Source organism: Myxocyprinus asiaticus, chromosome 47, assembly GCF_019703515.2.
Source record: "Myxocyprinus asiaticus isolate MX2 ecotype Aquarium Trade chromosome 47, UBuf_Myxa_2, whole genome shotgun sequence".
NCBI lineage: Eukaryota > Metazoa > Chordata > Actinopteri > Cypriniformes > Catostomidae > Myxocyprinus > Myxocyprinus asiaticus.
In genome coordinates this window covers 16,336,337-16,352,445 of record NC_059390.1, presented here as the reverse complement: position 1 = coordinate 16,352,445, position 16,109 = coordinate 16,336,337, and the positions used below count along the sequence as shown (strand labels likewise).

Sequence of the window (16,109 nt, the reverse complement as noted above, 5' to 3'; positions counted from 1 at the left end):
AAGGGAAAGATGATGGAATTATGCAGGTGGGTCGTGAGCTGCTCTTGGTTCAAGCTTGCCAGCATGGCCTGTGTACTCTTCCTATCATGCACCTTAGCACTGTGAAGAGAACAGAGAGAGCAAATCAAATTAATCATTACATTGAAAGGTGCACTTAGTACCTGTTTTTTTCAAAGCACGTCGTCTTGGACTTGCACTGACGCCTAGCGGTGTGGATGCAGCATTATGCATATGCAATAGTTTTCTGGTACAAATGCCATTTGTAGAAATTCACTATTCACAGTCAGCCATGATTCTTTTAATCCATGAGTGAAAGTGTCCTGAACAGGACAGTTACTGAGATTAAGTGAAGTATTTGGCTGGTCATGTTATCATAACATGGCAGCCTCTATGGGGTGGTCGTGTCTGATGCCAAAAGTCTCGCAATAGTCGCATGTGACGTTCACACACTATTTTATTATATTTATTTGTAGTCCAAAACAAACCCTACATTATCCCGAAATCTAACCCTAACCTAGTTACAGCAAATGTGACTCTCATGAGACTTTGGCATCCAGACGGTTACCTTCTAGATACAGCCCCTATGAGGGAACCATCTCCAAGTAGAATAAAACAGCTTTATAAGATTATTAAAATGACTGGAGTCTTCATCTGATGTGAGTGCTCATGATTTTATATTTCTTAAGGAGTACAACTTTTTCAGTGCTGAAAAATAATTACTGAGTGACCCTTTAATCAGAAGGCTACTTGTTTACTCACAGTGACATGATTACTCTTTGGATGTGATGTCAGGCTCTGCTTTTTTACCCCAGTGTTTTCGAGAAGTTAATGAGTTATTTGGTCTCATTAAAACTCTTTATTACACAACAGATGCTCAGCAACGCAATGGTTGATCCTGCTTGAAACTATCTTTGTTGCCGGACCACAAATAAACAAAATAAATGGCCATATTTGTGTCTAAACATTTAGTTAGCCTACTCAATACTGATTAGCTGAACCATTTTTTCTTGAAGCAGTAGTACACTCACAATCATGTTACTGTACTAAAATATTCTGATATCTACCTTATTCACAGAAGCGCCAATATTAATTTTGGACAGGAATGACAACAAGGCTTTGAAGGAGTGATTTAGTCTTTTCAATGGGTTGTACTGCTGTTTAAAGTGTTTTGGATTGTTCTGCTGATAAAAAAAAATAAAATAAAAAAAACTCAATACACAAAACTCCAGAAAACATTTCTATTAATCTAGGATGCATGACATTGAAGAGACTAAGTCCATCCCTCACAGACTGGTTTCCATTCACACCAAAAATCAAATACGGTGCTATTGTGAATAAGGTCTATTCGGACCAACTGCACTCTTGCTTGTGTGATTGTTACTTATGAAACTAATGTAAACTCAATGACGTCCAGTTTATTTTCTACTGAATGGAAAACTTAAGACAATTTGAAAACGCACCAGGCCATATTCATGCCTAGTTAAGAACATCAGGCGTTCACCAGTGGAGACTAACAAGAAAACAAACTTGGCAATGCTTACTGTCTATGTCCTTCCTGCCCACATCATTTGTGCTACGTTGCTCATCTCTCACACTGAATCCATCCATCCATGATCCATTCCACGGAGTGGCAGCACAGGGAAGTCTCATGGAAAGGCAAGGTTTGCTTCTCTCCCAGTAGACCCCTTTATCCCTGTGTCCTGGTGGAAAAGGAAAGGCCTTTTTAGTCTGCACATCAGAACCTTTGGGGCACCCACTTGCCTTCTCTGTGGGCCTCTGAACAGAAGCAGCTTGATGCACAAAGCAAAACTCAAAACACTCAGTCTGCAGGTTTTTTTTTTTCAGGTGTGTTAAAGTCTGAATGATTCCAAAAGCACACCTGGAGTTGTTTAAGTTAATTCGAACAATACACGCCCAAGGGCAGCCTCAAAATCTCTCTCCATAACTACTGGAGCAAAGCCGTGCGCATGGAACCCCACATGGAAGAAATGTGTCAAATTGCGACAAAGTTTCCCATGCCTCGCTTAGCCAATTTTCACAAGATCACCATGGGCCCTTTTATCCACAGCATCCATTTCCCTCTTTTGACTGTGTCCTTCTCATACTCCTCTCTGACTGTTCCATTACAGCACTGATAATTGGAGCAACTTGAGGAGGATTCCGCCTTGAACTGATAAACCCCTGTTAGATGCCTCCAAACACTTGGTTTTCTGCTTTGAAAGGACATCTTATTCTCTCTACAAATATTAGCAACCAAAGCAAACAAGATCCCCGGCTACATGCATGGAAATTGGAGGTCTCAAGCATTTTGCAGTGTTTGAAATAAGCATTTGGGAGCCTATGTGGCTGTTCACACAAAGGTTTTTGCATCTGTCTGCACAGTTTTTCAATTATTTTTCTATGTAAATATATGCTAGACGGACATCTTTGACTTCTTCGCATCTTGCTGTTTTTTTCAGCATCACGTGCAGGAGTGCCATGTTTTTTAAATGCTGTGTCAGGTTTAAAGAACTTGAAATTTAAAAAGACATCTCAAACACCTGCATTCTATTCCATTCGTTGCGCTGCATCTAGATTCTTTACCGCAAGATCACATTTGGGCTGAAAGGCCCCTAACTCTGGAATACATGGAAATCAGAGAAGGTTAAAGTCAATGAATTACTACAAATTTCAATAACTGTGAGCACATAGAAAGGAGCATGTGATGACAGTGATTTGGAAGGATAACTCAGCCAGAAGTAATTTTAAAACAGTTGGCAGGAGTCATTTCAAAGAAAGTTGGCGGTTTCCGCAGACTTGAACAACAGCAACCATTGGCGATGCGAAGTAGAGTTTAGCTTTATTCAAATTAGCAGGGACACAATGTGATAACTGAAACACCTGACACAATTGAAGTTCAGTTTGAGTAGGAACACTTAGTAGTGACCTTTAGCAATGAATTCACTGTCAGTATGGACTGGGCTACACATAGGGTCTGTTCCAGAACTTCGTGAGCTGCCTTGCTGTCTCCTGCCTACATAGACAGCTGTCTTCTATGGCAGCATCCTTACTGAAATGGTGCCTCATAAGAGACTGATTTGAAACGCTCCACATAGGCTGCTCCTCGTGTTATTCAAATAGCTCTCCTCACACGTAGCGCACGGTACACTACAGGTGACGCAACAGAAATTATGCGATCCTCTGAGGAACATCGGCACACATCGTTTTGAGGCAAAATAGTCGGTTTTTTGTAATATTAAACTGTTATTTATCTATACTTTTTCAGTATTGAATGGATTATAAGTATATTTATAATCTAAATTTATCTTGCCTCTTCCACCATCTTGGATTTATTTTTCCGGCAAGCTCATCACGGTGCATTCTGGGATCGCCTACCGGGGAAAAGGATAAATACGATACTACCTTAAAATTTGGCCAAAACGAGATATCTTAAGAGGCAGCATAATTAAGGTACCTACCTTTTGGAACAGCCTTCAAGTCTGGAGAGTGTCTATGATGTCTTAAAATGCTACCTCTGGAGGATGCTTACTAGGTTTTGGAACAGACCCATAGTCTACACTGTTACACTAATCTAGGGAAGAAGGAAATGACTTGTATGCAACATGCTAACACTTACACAAAATAAGTTTGGTCCCATCTTCGTCAGCCAGTCTGCCCTCTATTACCGGATATCTTCGGAGGGAGACCAGTCCAGGCCATGCTTCATTTACATAATCCTTCTATTGACAGGTCTTGGTTGATTCTGTCTTCATTTATCTTGCCTTTGGGCAAGTCCATGGCTGAGTGAGTAGTAAACTCAACTAAAAGTGCAAATGCCAAGATGATTGAAAAGGAGGATGCCATGATGTTCGCAAGTAATGATTGACTTTCTTTGATTGTGTCTGATGTTGCACTCGCATGTCCACTGTGAATCATATGTCTACTTTTATAGTGTTCGATGATGATGAGTTGGACACTGAAATCTATTATTATTTGTAACAGAGGCTATATTGATGATTTCTGTGGCTCTCCCTGTTGGATAGATGATTTCATGTCAGTATAAATGTGGTGCAGGTCCCTTTCACAGGGGGAAATATTGCAAAATGCCTTAATCTGATGGGGATTATATTTTGAGTGGCATTCATTTGTAAAAAGACACGATTGTGGATTTGTAACAGGACAAATAACATTTGGGCTCTGGATAATTTTATTCTGTATGGGGAAAGGGGGCATCAGCTCTGTTATGATCTCTTTCACACCCCCTGCCATACTTGGTTCTTCATGCTCACGTAACAGATCAAAGTTTGTACATTGATGTCACATTTCAGCTAATATAAATGCAGTAGTAATAATCCAGAGTAGGTGGTCACTATTAAAAAGGAATGAGGTTGAAAGAAGAAAGAATGCCTGTTGTAAGACATCATCATCCATCAAATAATTACAATTCCCTGGGTGTCCCCTCCACATTGTAGCATCTAATATATTTTTGTGTTTTTGTTTTTTTTGTAGGTGAGTGCTAGGTTATACAGTATGTAATTTCATGATAGGCAGCACTTAGGACTCTCTAAGGCTATGTCCACACTAATAAGTTTTCGGTTGATAATATTTTCTGTTTCCTACCAATGTTTCCTAACATCATTGTGTACCAAAGTATGTAGTACTAGAGAGCACTTTCGAAAGTCCACATTTGCAGCGAAGGAAAACACCATTCCAGTCCGGACACATATGCATGGCAAAATCAATGTGTTTTCAAACTTAAACATGTTTGTGTCGACGTGGCCTAAAAAAAGCCAATGAAGGATAAAGTGTGCTTGTGTTGGTTGACTTCTTCAAAAGACTAACCTGCTAAGAGATTTCTTCATTAAAAAGAAAGTTTAAATTGAAAAGTAGGTGTTAGGGTCCCTAAGATGTCTACAGAGTGCAAAAATAAATTCAAGTATAAAGAAAATATAAATAAATTAGAAAGGCAAATTAAGACCTGTACTTCGTTAGAAAACAGAAGGGTGTTAGCATTGCTCTCCTAGGCTCCTCTTCAGTTCTTATGAAAACATAAGGGCTTTCCTTATTAATATCATAAAGGCCATTGCGCAGGCAAGAAGAAATGGGACATGAATAAAAGTTACATGAAACTCCACTGAAGTGATTTTACTTGGAACACAGCCTTTATTTAGTGAGTATTTTTGTTGGAGTGAGAGGACCTCTACTGATGGACTCAACTGGTCTATAGAGACAGGACTGTTCCAGCTACAGTACAACTGAACTTCGGAGTTTGACGCTGTGTTATTGTATTTAACTTATTTCATAAATTGCCCTGTTGAATATGGTATATGCTATAGAGGGAATAAACTTTTATGGGGGCCATTTGCACTGAATGCATTTTTTGCATTTTTCCACTCTGTTTAAACTGTTTTGCTTTGTAAACATGCACTTTTGTTGCGCTGCGTCTCCATGTCTTTTTAGCTTGCCTTGAAAGTGACTGCATCTAACTTTTTTGTGCAAAGATGTGTTCATTGTGAATGGCTCCTTACATCTGTTTGATTATTCTGAATTTAGTCAATTAATATGCTTGTTCACATTAATATTCATTATTCACACAAGCCCTAATTTTGCCTTGCTAGTAGTATTTATTTTTGATTAATGTAAATAATTGACTTTTTTCCAGTGCCTTTGTCATTTTTTACAATTGCGTACTACTACAAAAACTCGCTACAGGTTGTAGTATGTGCTTTGGGAGTACAGACTGTGAAAATAGTTGGTTTGCCCTTTTGCCGCAAAATTGGAGACACGGACGTCCTGTAATTTAAACATAGCACTCTAATGGAAATCCGTTTGTGTCCTCAGAATACTTTGCATGGGAATTGCCAGAGGTGACATAGGATATGTAATGACATCAGAATTTTGGCCATTTTTTTTCTGTTACACCGAATCATGCTTTTGGCCCTGAATTCCACCACGGCCCCATCTCTCCCCATATTTCACCTTGTGGTCTTTACCATTGATGGATCAGGTATCCACTCCAGAATTGGCATACAGAATACCCAGTAATGGAAAAGAGGGAGAGTTGTCTGAATGATTTTTTTTTTGTTTTGTTTTTTTGCATGGTATAGATTTACATCAGATTATGACCACTGACTTGAAGATATTCCACTCATTGCTGGTTTGAATTAAAAATCACATGTGGATGCTTCTCTTTCGAGGAAAGACATGTGTTCTTCAACAGAACTGGAACTGTGTGATGAGTTTAAACATACCACTTCAAAAATATCAAGGACTGTGGAAATGGACAAAGATTTTTACTCTGGGACTCATGAACAAAGCAATTTGTCAGAGAGCATTCTTATGAGCACATTTATTTACTTTGCATAGGGGGCACATCTGTAAAGTGATCAAATGTATGTTGTGGTCATCCCGAAACCATCTAATTAGGCACGATGACATCACCAGTATCATCACATTGTCGAACCCAACAGAAAATAAAAAGACTGACTGGGCTGTTTCTCTGTCTTATTTTATTACATACGTCATTGCAAACCATAGATTTCCATTTTTACCAAAAAACAGCTTTTGATCATTCTTTGGGAAACCAGGAGAATTTAAAGTCACCGTTCCAAGATGCTCTCTTCATTGATCAGATTTTCAGATTATTTTCTTTACTCGGGTGTTGTTTGGTGGCCTAATAAATGATGGGTTCAGGGCTGTGGGGGCTGGTAAAAGCTCAGACAGGAGTGGGATGGGGTTGGCTTCTTTGTTACCTAGAGAACAAACCATGGTTTCCAGGAACAATGGAGCTGATGAGAAGCTCTCCAAGGAAAATATGGGTCTGACATCATGGGTTCTTAAAGCTCGCAGCAGAGCCAACATTATTGCCACAATCAGCTCCCAGTGAATTTCCACTGCTGAGGGAGCAAGCAATCTAGAAGTAGAGGGTGAAGGGGAGTATGTTGGGGCGTGAATATCACTTGCTCTTATGTATTCATTATTGCATATTGAGGAAGACTACATATGGAGGTATCGCTTAAAGGGACAATTAACTCAAAAATGAAAAACGGAGCACAAATCCAATATGGTGACATGTCAGTAACAAGGCAATACATTTAACTTCTTTGATGTGACACCAGTGAACAAATCCAGAGGTAGCAAACACAGAGCACAGTCGGGTGAAGAAGGCTGAAGTAGTAACCAGGTAGGCAGGCAGCGCCTGCACAAGATGTTGCGAGAGCAAGTGTAGAGTGGCAGTGAATAGATGAGGGGACAGGACTCCCTGAAGACTCGTATACATTAGAAATGATCTGCGTCACCCAATGCGCTAGTCTCTGCTTGGAAAGCACAGTCCCTTTGCGTGCATCACTAAAGCAAACAAACAATTGGTCAGTCTTGCACCAGGCTGCTGTTCTGTCAGTTAAAACCCTCAAAGACCTAACTGGACATAGCTCAAACCACATGTCAGCCTGATCTGGCGGCAGAGCAGCCAACACAATGGGCTGATTCATAAATTGTGGAGACTTTGCTGTTGTAATGGCCAAGAGGAATGCAGTCTTTAAAGACAGCCATTTAACATCAGAGTCCATTATAGGCTGAAATGGTGCTTGACATAAGGAATTGAGCACCACAATCAAGTCCAACATTGAGCTTCGCACACCCTGTGGAGGGCACAGATGATTACCCCCTTTCAAAAAGGCTACAACTAACTGGTCAGACCCAAGTGAGACACCGCTCACCTCAGAACGGTGGGCTGCCAAATCTGCTACATACATCTTGAGTGTAGACACAGAATGTCCAAGCTCCAAAAGATCTTGCAAAAAATCTAAAATCCCTCTTACAGGATAGTGTAATGGATCAGTGGCATGGTCGGTACACCAGTCACAGAACACCTTCCACTTACAAGCATACAATTTTCGTGTAGATACTGCAAGAGCATTCAAAACAGTGTCCCTGGCCCACTGTGAATACTTCAAGAGAGGCCTGGTGGACCCAGTGGCCACACCCAAAACTATAAACGGTCTGATGAGGATGCAAAACTCTCTCCTCCAACTGAGTCAGTAGATATGATCATTAGAACAGTTCGACAGGTGCAGAAATGATGATTTGTTGCTAATTGCTGACCATTATCAAATTCCTGTTTCGAGGCAAGCTCTTAAGAAAACTATTAAGAATATTATTTTAGAAATGTTTGTTGAGCAAAATGTTCTTGTGTTGCCTAGCACGACGGAGGTGAGAAGGGCCCGCTTGGTGCTGGCGCGCGGCCTTCCAGCGTTGGCATATCGGACGAGGTGGAGTATGAAACTAGTGCTGAGGTTGAGGTGGAGTCCAAGGCCAAAGCCGCCTTGCCGCCCTTCGATCCGTTTTCTCCTGTCTCCACCAGGTTTAAGGATTGGGCGCGACTGAAAATTTGCCTGACCCATGTTCAAATGGAGGCACAAGAAAAGGCACAAGCACGTCAGATCGAGTTGGACCTGCGTCTTGAAATCTGCAGGCTGGAGAATGAGGCTGAGATACTGAGGCTGAGAAGCAAGTCAAGTTGCGACAGCTCGAGCTAGAGGCAATGAAAGTTGCCGGTTCAGCTGAGAAGCCAAGCCCCGCTGTTGTCTCTACTATTGCACCGGTGGTTGAGCCACCATCCGCCGCCTTTAATGTTAGTAGGCGTATCACTTTAGTTCCTCAGTTCAGGGAAACGGAGGTGGACACATACGTCAACGCTTTCGAGCACATCACGTCCTCTCTTCATTGGCCGAAAGATGTATGGTCCCTTCTGCTTCAGTGCTAATTGGTTGGCAAGGCCCAGGAGGTCTGTTCTACGCTTTCCTTAGAAGAGAGTTTACAGTATGACACGGTTAAAGCTGCTATCCTCTGTGCATATGAGCTCATTCCTGAAGCGTACAGACAGCGATTCAGAAATCATAAAAAGTTACCCAACCAGACCTTTATTGAGTTTGCAAGGGAAAAGTGCATTCTTTTTGATAAGTGGTGTGCTGCGAGTAGCATATTAAGTGAACAATATGTTGAGAGAATTAATTTTGTTGGAGGAATTTAAAGGCTGCTTAACAGAGTGAGTTGTGGTTTACCTGAATGAACAAAAGGTAATATCTTTATCACAGGCAGCAATGTTCGCAGATGAGTTTGTGCTAATGCACAAAAACGTGTTCACATCTGCCCGATTAGAGAGAATACCGGTTGTCCTGTCTGCTCAGTCTCAGCTTTCCTGAACGAAATCTAGTCCCCCTCGACCTAAAGAGGTAAGGGAATGTTTCTACTGTCACAATCCGGGACATGTCATTGCTGATTGTCTCGCGCTGAAGCGCAAACAGCAGCAACAGCCACCTAAAAGTGTTGGGTTTGTGAGTTCTGAGATTGAGAATGCTTTACCTTGTGAGGACACTGATTCTAGTTATAGTCCATTCTTGCTGAAAGGATTAATTTCATTGTCCAGTAAACCTGAAGATCAAATAGAAATTCAGTTGTATGTGACACAGGGGCAGCCCAGTCATTCATTGTCGCTGATGTTTTACCCTTGAACCATTCTGTGGTTCTAGTATCTTAGTTCAGGGCATTGAAATGGGGTTTGTGAAAGTTCAGCTGCATTGTTCATGTACAATGTGAACTAGTCACCGGCTTTGTGATGGTCAGTGTCCGCCCTTCACTTCCCGTTAAAGTTGTCCACTTTAGTCTCAGAAATGACCTGGCCGACAGAAAAGTTATGCCTGTTTTAGAGGTTATAGATAAACCCGAGTCAAACTGTTGTGCAGATGAATTGTCAAAAGTTTACTCTGATGCTTTTCCAGCGTGCATTGTTACATGCACTCAGGCAGGGAAAATGGGTGAGGCCATTGTCTTGGAGTCGTTCATTGCCCCTGTGTTCACTGATGACATGTTGTCCCCACTATGTGAAAATGTCAGTACTCCTGTACCACAGCATGTAAAGCCTGAATATTTAGGGTTTGGCCTGTGTCTCATGATCAGATTATTGCTGCTCAAAAAGACGATGATTTGCTAACCAAATGTTTTGTTTCTGCTGTCTCACCACATGAGATTAAAGAAAAGTGTGTTGGTTATTTTGTGAAAAATGGCTGCTGATGCACAAATGGTGTTCAAATACTGCTACAGATGTTGATTGGAATGTGGTATATCAGGTAGTCGTTCCCTCTGCTTACCATCAGCATGTACTGTGTTTAGTGCATGATCATGTGTTGTCGGGTCATCTAGGTATCACAAAAACATAGGATACTTAGACATTTCTTTTGGCCTGGGTTAAAGAAAGATGTTGCTCAGTTTTGCCATACTGGCAGGTATTTGCCATCATACCTGCCAGTATATGGGAAAGCTGAATCAGGTGATTCCACCTGCTCAGCTCTCTCGCATTCCAGCTATTAGAGAGCCCTTTGAGCATGTCATTGTCGACTGTGTTGGGCCATTACCTAAAACAAAAACGAGTAATCAGTTTTTGCTAACAGTAATGTGTACTGCTACCCGGTTCCCTGAAGCAATCCCACTTCGCTAAATTACAGCTCCTGTAATTATCAAGGCATTGGTTACATTTTTCTCTTCATTTGGACTGCCAAAAATTGTACAAACAGATCAGGGCACCAATTTTTTATCTAAGCTCTTCACCCAAGTTCTCAAGACTCTTGCCATAACCCACAGAGTTTCAAGTGCTTACCATCCTGAGAGTCAGGGCGCACTTGAACGCTTTTATTAGACATTAAAGTCTATGTTAAAAAAAATACTGTATGGACATAGGTAAAGCATGGGACGATGGTGTTCTGCTAGTTTTGTATGTAGTACGTGAGACCGTTCAAGAGTCTCTCAGGTTCAGTCTTCTCGGTTTGGGTCACTCTGTTAGAGGCCAGGCAAATGTTGGCAGTTGACTCAAGTCCCAAGATTAATGTGCTGAGCTACGTCAGCAGGTTCCGAGAGCGTATGCACAATGCTTGCTCTCTCGCAAAAAGATCACTTGCTGCCATGTAGGGAAGTATGAAGTGCCATTGTGACGTGAAAGCTGTCCCTCACTCTTTTCGGCCTGGGGACCAATTGCTTGTGCTGCTACCTGTTCAGGGTTCAGCCTTGTCTGCCCATTTTTCTGGTCCCTATGTTGTGAAGAAAAAGATAAGTGAGACCGACTATTTAATTGACACTCCTGACAGAAATCGCCAGTCTCGTGTTTGTCACATAAACATGTTGAAAGCATACCATGCCAGAGAAATCCCACAGGAAGAAACTTCAGAGCAGACTGCAGGGCCTGTTGTCTCTTCTGTTATGATAGCCTGTGAGATTGCATCTACTGGCACTGTTAACATTGCTAGTGCTGATGAGGACGGTCTAGTGCTGCGCAATGCCCCTCAGCAATGCACTAGATTGTCTAATTCAGAAATGTTGCGAGATTTTGTGAATAATTTGTCTTCACATCTCACCTACTTATCTGATCAGCAAAGACAGGACATTGTAAATTTGATTCAAGATTTCCCCACTCTCTTGAATGATATCCCCCACACAGATGTCAGTGTTGCAGCATGACATTAATGTTAATAACTCACTTACTATTAAGCAGCATGCTTACCATGTGAATGTTAACAAGTGTTTGATTTTGAAAAAAGAAGTAGTGTACTTACTAGAAAACGGTTTAGCCATACCAAGTTGTTGTCCATGGTCTTCCCCATGTGTTCTTGTTCCCAAGACGGGCGGAATATTCCATTTTTGCACGGATTATCGCAAAGTTAACGCTGTTACCATGCCTGATTGCTTTCCATTGCCTCGTATGGAAGACTGTATTGATAAACTTGGTTCTGCCCATTTTGTCAGTAAGCTGGATTTGTTGAAAGGTTATTGGCAAGTGCCATTAACTCCACGTGCCTCACCAGTTTAATTCCTGCAATATAGTGTCATGGCCTTCGGTTTGTGCAACGCACCTGCCACGTTTCAGAAACTGGTCAATTTGGTGTTGGCAGGTGATCCTAATTGCAATGCATATTTGGATGACCTTTTAGTTTACTCATCAGAGTGTCCAGAACACATTTCCCTTTTACAAACAGTTTTTGAACTCTCTGTAAAAGCTTCACTTACATTAAATTTGGCAAAATGTGAGTTTGGACAAGTGACAGTTACCTACCTCGGTAAAGAGATGGGGCAAGGTCAAGTCCATCCTGTGGAGGCCAAGGCCATAGCCATTGCCAAGTTTCCCATTCCTACCATAAGGTGCGAGTTGCGCAGATTTTTGGGCATGGCTTGTTATTACCGCAGTTTCTGTTGTAACTTCTCCACTATTGTCCACCCCCTCACTAGCTTGTTGAGTCCGTCTAAACCTTTCATGTGGTCTGCAGAGTGCCAGCATGCTTTTGAGAGCGTCAAAGCCCTCTTATGCAGTGCTCCTGTTCTTGCCGCTCTGGATTTTGCTCTGCCTTTTAAAATAGAGGTAGATGTGAGCACTGTTTGTGCTGGTGCAGTACTCCTCCAGGAGGGTGACACTGGTATTGATCACCCCATTTGCTACTTCTCCCATAAATTCAATAAACATCAGGTCAACTATTCCACTATCAAAAAAGAGGCTCTTGCATTGTTGTTGGCATTGCAGTACTTTGAAGTTTATGTTGGTTCCAGTAATCTCTCAGTCATCGTTTACACAGATCACAATCCAGTAGTCTTTCTCTCCTGTATGTACAACCAGAATCAGCAGCTCATGCACTAGTCTCTGGTTGTACAAAACTACAACCTAGATATAAAACACAAGAAAGGTGCTGAAAATGTGGTTGCTGATGCCCTTTCTTGGGTTTAGAATGTTGTTTTGTATATTGTTTTGTTGTTGTCGTTTTGTTTGTTTACTGACTTAATTTGTTTTCTTTCTTTCTCTCTCTTTTTTGTATATGTTTGTTCTTGTGGGTGGGGGTGTTATGTTCCTTTGTGTGTCTATATGAGATGTGTGAGTCATCATCTCCTCCACCAATTACCATAGACCGCCTACTTTAAAACTCCACCAAAACCCATTCGCACGAGCTCCGGCTGTGTTACTGTACTCTGTCCATTCGTTGTTGCAAAGAAATTAATTCATTCGTTTTTGTTTGATATTGTACGTTCTCTGTGCTGTTTTTCTTGTCCCTTTTCGTTATTATTTGTTATTTGGTTATATTGTTTCGTTATATTTGTTACATTGGGGAAAGTGGACAGATAAGAAGGTCACGTGATATATATTGTGCACACATACAGGTTTTCGGAACTGTTTAGACACATTAGGTTAGGAGTGAGTGCCATCCACTGTACGTTTTGTGTTTGGCTAGAAAGAGTAGTTTAGGCAGGGTGTCTCGGACACTGAAGATCTTTTCTTTTACTCTTTTGTTTTCTAGTCAGTTTAGAGGGTTTATGTATAGCTAGAGTGTGTTTTGTTTATTTTGATTGTTTGGCACTGCTCATGTCCCTTTCAACCAACATTCTGACAGCAAGCAACAGGGGTCTCTGTAGGTGCCCTGGGGCCTGAAGCTGTCCCAACATGATGAGAATGGGTCTCTGAGATCAAAACACGCCAGTCCAGTTCTTCCTGTTCTGCCGGTCTGAAGATTCTACCAGGTACTAGTGGTAGCCATCTCAAGTTGTTTCTGACAGACCTCTGGCAAAGGGGATTTACATCCATCACTAAAGGGACAGATCATCTTTCCCCAGCAGTTCATCTGTGCGTCTGCACGTGACGTTGGGGCAGCGCACATTTTCACGGAGCGCCTCATCAGGAGACACGATGAGCGCCGCAACACTGGGTTAAGATCTACTGTCTCCAGGTCCTGCATCACAGCCAGTGTAGGGGCCAGTTGATCAGAACGTGTGGCCGTTGATGAACTCTGTAATGCAGACACCAATACGGATGTAAAATCATGGCACTGAGGTATCATTAAGGAGGCTCTTTGTGCATGACACAGAAAAACATTCTCAGAGCCCACTACTGATTGTGGGGGGTCCAGATTAAAATGAGTGAGCATCGTTTTCAATGTTCCCTACATGGAAGACGACCCACCCGATTTCTCAGACATATTATCACTGTCAGAGTGGTGTGACTTTCACCAGTCGCCGGTTGCAAGCGGATTTGCACCAAAAAGCGAGTCAGAGGCAGCTACTGACATCGCATCTAACTGCTGTTCTGCATGTATAGCTGGTGACAATGACGTGCATGATTCAGGCTCCACTTTGTCCTGTGCCTCTGTTGTAGGCTGAGCTCTAGCTAGGAGTGGCAGTAAAAGTTGTACAGCAGAAGTCAGCTGTTCCATTTTGCATTCTAAGATTTATGGGGGTTTTTTAATTCCTTTTATCATGCTGATGTGTTTGCTTATGCTTACGATCAACCGTAGGAATGCTCGAAGAAAGCTGCAAATCCTCTGCACAGTATTCCAGACCTGCCAGTAGTGCTCGACACACAGCAACAGGCATTATGGAGCACTTAGGGCATGGGCCAGACATGGCCTCTTTGAGATGGTCCACACAAAGACAAGCAGGGTGGGGGCCTGGGTAGCTCAGTGGTAAAAGACGCTGGCTACCACCCCTGGAGTTTGCTAGCTCGCTAGTTCGAATCCAGGTCTCCTAAGCACCCAAATTGGCCCGGTTACTAGGGAGGGTAGAGTCACATGGGGTAACCTCCTCGTGGTCGCTATAATGTGGTTTGTTCTTGGTTGGGCGCGTGGTGAGTTCAGTGCGGATGCCGCGGTGGATGGCGTGAAGCCTCCACACGCGCTATGTCTCCGTGGCAACAAGCTCAACAAGCCACGTGATAAGATGCGCAGGTTGATGGTCTCAGACGCGGAGGCAACTGGGATTCATCCTCCGCCACCCGGATTGAGGCGAATCATTATGCGACCACGAGGACTTAAAAGCGCACTGGGAATTGGGCATTCCAAAAAAAAAAAAAAGACAAGCAGGGCATTGATTATGTCCATCCATGATAACCATCACATTAGGGCATGTAGTACATCTAAGTGTATCCATACTGACTTCAGTACTCACCTAAGAGCAATCCAATGAGAATAAATCCATCGCTTGTTAACGACACTCACGTAAGTTTCACGTCCAGTGAGTAACAAACGATGATCCTGCACTCATTAAGCCTAGGCAACCAGGGCTTCAGAGGGTATGTGTTCATAAAGGTATACAAACTTACAGGTAGCCAGAAGTTTGAAACCCTTCAGAAGTGCAAGACTGTCTCGTGGGTGCTTCCCGGAGAAAATTCTCAAACAGTGCTTCCCGATCGCAAGCAGCGAATCCTGGAGAAAACCGCTCATAAACAGTGCTTCCCGATCACAGGCAGCGAATCCCGGTGAAAACCGTTCGTAAACCGCACTTCCCGATCACTCACGGCACTTCATGGAGAAAACCGCTTGTAATCCAATCCCTGACAAAACAGTTCACGGATATCAGCTGAAGTACTCTTCAAAACTAACTGCTCAAAATATTGTCACAATCGATTCCGTCAAGCGAGAATGAAGAAATCAAGCTGATGTGTTCAGGAGTTTTTATAGCTTAAGACACATCATGGGTCACGGGGTGACAACTCTCTAAAACGAATCTCAGTCAAAGCGCAAGAGTTTTCCACTAGTGCTTTCAGTACTGCCTCTGGCAGTCTGGAATGAAAGGAAATAGAACAAACCGATAACAAGACTGCCACAATGATAAATAGGCTGGCCTGAACAAGGCTACAAGACAATCTGGTACAAAACAGCAGACAGAGGGACAATAAATTGGGAGCAAACTAATCAAGGGGAAAGAGGAACACGTGTGGAGATAACGAGCGGCCATGTTAATTAGGGCTTAGCCAATCAGCAAGAAGACAGAATAATAGAGTATCAAAACAAACACACAGATGAGGAAACTAGAAGCAATGGGACAAAACAGGAGAAAAAAAATTCCAGATTAGACCGGAGTCCTTAAAATGTAATTACTTAGATTTCTGCTTGAATTATTTAATTATTATTATTATTATTATTATTATTATTATTATTATTATTTTTTTTTTTTTGTTTTTTTTGGTCATAGGGAACATATGGGGGCATTTAAATAGTTATTTAGAATTTATAGAGGTTATACATTTTATAGTACTATTTTGTAGTACTATTTATGTTGTTTTTTTTTGCAAATAGGTGTTTCGTGTGATGTCACCATGAGGATCATCT

General features: G+C 42.0%; 1 pseudogene; it reads right to left on the bottom strand.

Annotated features, from left to right (window-relative positions):
* Positions 1-41: 41 nt before the first annotated feature.
* Positions 42-3,843, bottom strand: LOC127436604 (pro-MCH-like; annotated as a pseudogene).
* Between the last annotated feature and the right edge of the window lie 12,266 nt (positions 3,844-16,109).